This window comes from Tenrec ecaudatus, chromosome 6 (assembly GCF_050624435.1).
Source record: "Tenrec ecaudatus isolate mTenEca1 chromosome 6, mTenEca1.hap1, whole genome shotgun sequence".
NCBI lineage: Eukaryota > Metazoa > Chordata > Mammalia > Afrosoricida > Tenrecidae > Tenrec > Tenrec ecaudatus.
This window is the reverse complement of record NC_134535.1, coordinates 25328000-25334377: the sequence shown is the minus strand read 5'-3', so window position 1 is coordinate 25334377 and position 6378 is coordinate 25328000. Positions and strand designations below refer to the sequence as shown.

Below are 6378 nucleotides of genomic sequence, written 5' to 3'. Positions count from 1 at the left end.
AAGCAAACAAACAAGAAAAGATGGTATATTTAGCACACTGTGGGCTGCTCAAGGTGACAGATCCAAGTTGTTGTTAGGTGCTGTCATATTAGTTCTGGTTCATAGAGACCGTATGTTATGCACAATGGGAACAACGCTGCTTGGGCCTACACCATCCTCACAATCGTTTTTGATCCCATTGTTGCAAGCCACTGTGTCAATCCATCCCACCATGGGTCATAACCTTTTTCAAGGTTTCTCCATTTTCCAAGGATGATGTTCTTCTCCTGATAACATGCCCAAAGTACATGAGACAAAATCTCATCATCCTCACTTCCAAGGTCATAGAGTCACAGTACCAATAAAAACCGATAGACATTCAAACATTTGAAGAAGTAGCATATGCGCAAGAACCAATGGTACTGACGGAAGAAATTCATGCCACATTGAAGGTATTATATATATATTTAAAAAAAGGATGGGACTTGGTTCTCATGCTTGCGGCGGAGGAGGTTGGAGTTCAGAGCGAGCGTCTCTCGGGCCGGAGGAGGAAGATGGCGGTGGAGTCGCGTGCCACCCAGGAGGAAATTAAGAAGGAACCGGAGAAGCCGATCAACCAGGAGAAGACGTGCCCGCTGCTGCTGCGGGTCTTCACCACCAATAACGGCCGCCACCACCGAATGGACGAGTTCTCCCGCGGAAATGTGCCGTCCAGCGAGCTGCAGATCTACACTTGGATGGATGCAACCTTGCAGGAACTGACAAGTTTAGTAAAGGAAGTTTACCCAGAAGCTAGAAAGAAGAGCACGCACTTCAATTTTGCGATTGTTTTTACAGATCTGAAAAGACCTGGCTATCGAGTCAAGGAGATTGGCAGCACCATGTCGGGCACGAAGGGGACCGACAACTCCATGACCCTGCAGTCACAGAAGTTCCAAATAGGGGATTATCTGGACATAGCAGTCCCCCCTCCCAACCGGGCGCCCCTCCTTCTGGGCGCATGAGGCCGTATTAAAGTGCGTCGGCTGTGTTTTGAATGTATTTTCCAGTCAGTTATGTAAAGTAAACCCAACTCTGCCTCCTTTGATTATTGCCATTAAGCCTTTAAGCTTTGAACAACTTGTCATGCTTCTTAGGTTAGATCTGGCTGTGTTCTGGGATGACCATTGATTCAAAGTCCATATTGTTTGAAGCTCTCCTGTAAAATATGAAGAAAAGTGCTCTTAGCATTGTGTAAAACTGCATTGTGAAATAAATGTGCAATCCACCCGGAAAAAAAAAAAAAAAGGATGTCCAGGAATCGATGGAATTCCCATTGAAATGTCTGAACAGCTGATGAAGCACTAGAAGCACTCATTCATCTATGGCAGGAAATTTGGAAGACAGCTAGTTGGCCAACTGATAGAAAGAGATACATATTCATCCCCATTCCGAAGAAATATTTGTAACCCACAGAATGCTCGAATTATAGAACAATATTGTTAATATTGCATGCAAGTAAAATTTTGCTGAAGATTGCTGAAGTGAGGTGGATCTTGGCTGAAAGCAGAGAACACCAGAAATATGTTTACCTGGTTTTTTGACTGTGCAGAGGCATTCAATTTGTGGATTGTAACAGACTGCGGATAGCCTTGAGGAGGATAGGAATTCCTGAACACTCAGTTGTGCTCTTGAGGAACTAAGTCCACGGACCAAGGCAATCCCTAGAACAAAACATGGGAATGCTACACGGGTTAAGTGAAAACTCGCAGAAGCGGGGTGAGAGTGGTGTCCTTTCGCTGTATTTATCCATCTGGATGCAGATACGAGAAGATGGACTATATGAAGAAGAACGTAGCATTGGGTGCCAATAAATACGTGTGGGAATCCCACCAAACTAAGTAGTACATTTTCTGCAGTGAAGCCACAGACGTTTTTGAGCAGGTGCATTAAGGATCTCATCTTTCCTCTTTGGGGAGACAGTTGTGAACTAGAACAGTGGTTTTCAAAGGGCAGTGCTCAGTAACAGCAGCACAACCAGCAAGGAATTGATTAGAAATGTAACGCATCTAGATGGAAAGTGTTAAGAGGTGGCCTACTAACCAAAAGATTCATTCAAATCCCAACTGAGGTATCACATCAGGTCTACTTCCCAAACAGCAGTCAGTGGAAACCCTGTGAGCACCAGCTACACTTGAATTATGTAATTCCCAGAAGTGCCCAAAAAGAATGTCCAAACAATTGCTGGAAGTTCAGCAGAAGAAGAAAGGGTTTCCCAAGATGAATATATTTCAGAGAAGAGAATTCACCTGTTTCTAGTATATCAAACACAAGGACTATTTTCTAATGGGCCTACCTCTAAAGGAATGGGGTCCTACTCTTACAGTGAAAATATAATTAAGGATAAATCACACAGCCCATGATGCTCGGATGAAAGTGGAGATTATTGCCAGTGAGGATGCCAATCAAGAATCAATGTCAAAAACTGATCATGATGGTGATTGTACAGCTTTCTTGATGGGATTAAACTATTGGATTGTATGATATGTGAATTATATGCCAATCAAATTATTGGGGGGCAACTAAGATATATCAATGATACAAAGTTAAGAAAAATTTTAATGCAAAGGAAGTCATATGGAAATATCTTAAATAACAGTTTTAGTGTTTTTCTGCCAGGTATTATTTAGTATCTTTTCATTCATATTTTTTAACTCTCATAATCAAGTTTTGTGTACCTCTTTAATTCTTTTTTTTTAATTTTAACAATTTATTAGGGGCTCATACAATTCTTATCACAGTTCATACATATACATACATCAATTGTATAAAGCAAATCTGTACAGTCTTTGCCCTAATCATTTTTTTCTCCTCTTTTCTTTTTTTACATTTTATTAGGTACTCATACAACTCTTATCACCATCCATACATATACATACATCAATTGTATAAAGCACATCCATACATTCCCTGCCCCAATCATTCTCAAGGCATTTGCTCTCCACTTAAGCCCCTTGCATAAGGTCCTCTTTTTTTTTCCCCCTCCCTCCCCTTTCCCCCCTCCCTCATGTGCCCTTGGTAATTTATACCTCGTTATTTTGTCATATCTTGCCCTATCCGGAGTCTCCCTTCCCCCCTTCTCTGCTGTCCCTCTCCCAGGGAAGAGGTCACATGTGGATCCTTGTAATCAGTTCCCCCTTTCCAACCCACTCACCCTCCACTCTCCCAGCATCGTCCCTCACACCCTTGGTCCTGAAGGTATCATCCACCCTGGATTCCCTGTACCTCCAGCCCTCATATGTATCAGTGTACAGCCTCTGTCCTATCCAGGCCTGCAAGGTAGAATTCGGATCATGGTAGTTGGGGAGAGGAAGCATCCAGGATCTGGGGGAAAGCTGTGTTCTTCATCGGTACTACCTCGCACCCTAATTAACCCATCTCCTCTCCTAAACGCCTCTATGAGGGGATCTCCATTGGCCGACACTTGGGCCTTGGGTCTCCACTCTGCACTTCCCCCTTCATTTAATATGGTATGTATATACATATACACATATATACACATACATACACACACTTATATCGTTGTTGTTGGGTTTTTTTTGCATGATGCCTTATACCTGGTCCCTTGGCACCTCGTGATCGCACTGGCCGGTGTGCTTCTTCCATGTGGGCTTTTTTGCTTCTGAGCTAGATGGCCTTTAAGACCCCAGACACTATCTCTTTTGATAGCCGGGCACCATCAGCTTTCTTCACCACATTTGCTTATGCACCCATTTGTCTTCAGCGATCCTATCATGGAGGTGTGCAGTCAATTATATGATTTTTTGTTCTTTGATGCCTGGTAACTGATCCCTTTGGGACCACTCGATCACACAGGCTGGTGTGTTCTTCCATGTGGACTTTGTTGCTTCTGAGCTAGATGGCCGCTTGTTTATCTTCAAGCCTTTAAGACCCCAGTCACTATCTCTTTTGATAGCCGGGCACCATCAGCTTTCTTCACCACATTTACTTGTTCACCCACTTTGGCTCCAGCCGTTGTGTCGGGAGAGTGAGCATCATAGAGTTCCAATTTAATAAAAGAAGGTATTCATGCATTGAGGGAGTGTTTGAGTAGAGGCACAAGGTCCTTCCGCCACCTTAATACTTGACCTATAAATATAGACACATAGATCTATTTCCCCATCCTCCTATATATATTTGCATGTACATGTCTTTGTCTAGACCTCCATGAATGCCCTTTGACTCCTAGCTCTTTCCTCCATCTCCCTTGACTTTCCTCCTGTCCTACTACCATGCTTCGTCGCCACCTGGGCTAGAGTATACCTCTTCTCTAAGCAACCTTACCCTTGATCATTTCCCACCAGGCCTGCCACTCCCCCTTCTCTACCATTTGGGGTCCCATGTTTTTCCCTTGTCCCTGGGTTTGTTAACACCACTTCCGTACCCCCCCACCCCCCCACCCCAAGTCCCCCCGGAACTGTCGGTCCCGTTGTTTTTCCTCCAGATAGTTCATCCAGCCTGTCCTATTCAGACAGACCTGTGGAGTCACTAACATACACGAAAACAAGACAGAGGAAAACAAAGCAACAGTATACAACCAGACAACAAAACAACAAAAACAAACCACTGACAAAGAACAGAACAAAACAGTTCACAAGAGAAAAGCTTGTAGTTAGTTCAGGGATCGTTTGCTGGCCCTTAGGAGCGTTTTCCAGTCCAGTCTGTTGGGGCACCACGCCCTGGCCCCAAAGTCCACTTTCAGCATTCCCTGGGGACCTTGCCACTCCATTCCCTTGCTGTTCCACTGCACTCCCCCAGTGATTTGCCTCGGTGTGGTGGGATCAGGTCAGGTGCAATTCCCACACTGTGTCTCCGGTGCTGTCCCCTGTATCGCCCTTAGTCACTGAGGGGCATCATGTCTCATAGTAGGGCCAGCCATGTTGTTCTCTCTGTGGACTGGCTGCTCTACTCAGGAACATCATCCTCACGGCCTGGTGGGCCAGGCTGTGCTCCACTCTCTCCTCCTGCCCCTTCATCTGCTCCCGTGTGCTCTGATCAGATATGTCCATCTCCCGGAGCTGCAGAGTCAATGTCGTCCTTTGGAACAAATTCTTTTCGGGGGAGGGGCAGGAATCCACTTAATTTATGGTGCTGGGGCCAGCCTCCCAGACCTCTCCACTGGTTCCCTCCTCCACGCCGGGATATTGCATTCACACCTTGCAACACTGGGTTGAAGTCTGGTCCCACCTTTAATTCTTATTAACTATATAAAAACCACTTTTCAGAATATTGTTTTTCTCTTAAAACAGTCAGTAGGGAAATAAGTGGGTTATTAAATTATTTGAATCGTACTCTTAACTACTCGACATCACACAAAATGAAGCACTCTCCAGGCCGCTCTCGCGATAACTATGTTGGCGTTGACTGCTGTACGATCTCAAGCCATCATTCAGGGTCTTCCTCTTCTTCAAAGGCCCTCTGCCACACATGCTCTGCAGCAGAACCCCGGTGCTCCACATAATGTCGAGAAAATGTTGCTTGGAAGCTCGAACGAAATATCAGAATCCGACCGGACGCAGGTGATTTTTGTGAAGAAAAGCAGTTGGTGTTTCGGTCACCTGCCGTTAGTTGGTGGTGTTAGTACGTGTTGTTTAAACCTGTTGCGGCTGTGTTCCGAGCGTTTTGCTATAATTTTCTTAGTTGTTGTGGCTTTTTGTACTGTTTGTGGATAAGAGAAAGAAAGAGTTGGTCCTAAGAAAGATCTTTTTGAAAAGAATCATCGTGATAAGGAACTGGCTAACCGTGTTATCGATATTGCTGATGATAATTCAGTAAACCCTTTTAGAAAACGGTTAAGGAAATGCCGACAGGAGACCACATTAGACAGATTTTTATTTTATTTTATTTTATTTTATTTTATTTTAGAGAAAGCGAGCCAGGTCCTAGTGAAAAAAGACAAAGAAGAGGGAAAAACTCCTGAAAAGCAGCTACCAGTTGATTTTATAGATGGGGATTTCCCTTCCAAACAATGACTCTCTCTCCATCCCTCCTCGCCACATCCGTTTCCACAGATCCAGATCCTCATCCATCTCAAGGTATGGATCACACTGTAGTTGTTAAAACTTTTCTAATGTTGTGTTTCTTATTTATATTGTTTAACTCTGAACTTATCTACTTTGAAATTTCTGTGTAATGTTTTGTATAAAAAGGCAAGGTTAGGGTAAAAACTTGGTGGTTGAGAATGGATTAATCCATTTTCAGTTCTTTCTTATGGGAAAAATTGATCCAGAACTCGACTGCCTCACATCCCAACACTCCTTTTAGAATGGATTAGCGTCGAGGTCTGGGATTCTACTGTAGGCTCACAGCTAAAATCAAATTCTCTGCCATCAAATCATACAAATGTCTCTGCTAGCCACG

The 6378-nt window shown here is 44.0% G+C and overlaps 1 pseudogene; it reads left to right on the top strand.

Annotated features, from left to right (window-relative positions):
- Positions 1-473: 473 nt before the first annotated feature.
- LOC142450757 (histone deacetylase complex subunit SAP18 pseudogene) lies at positions 474-1161 on the top strand (annotated as a pseudogene).
- Positions 1162-6378: the final 5217 nt, after the last annotated feature.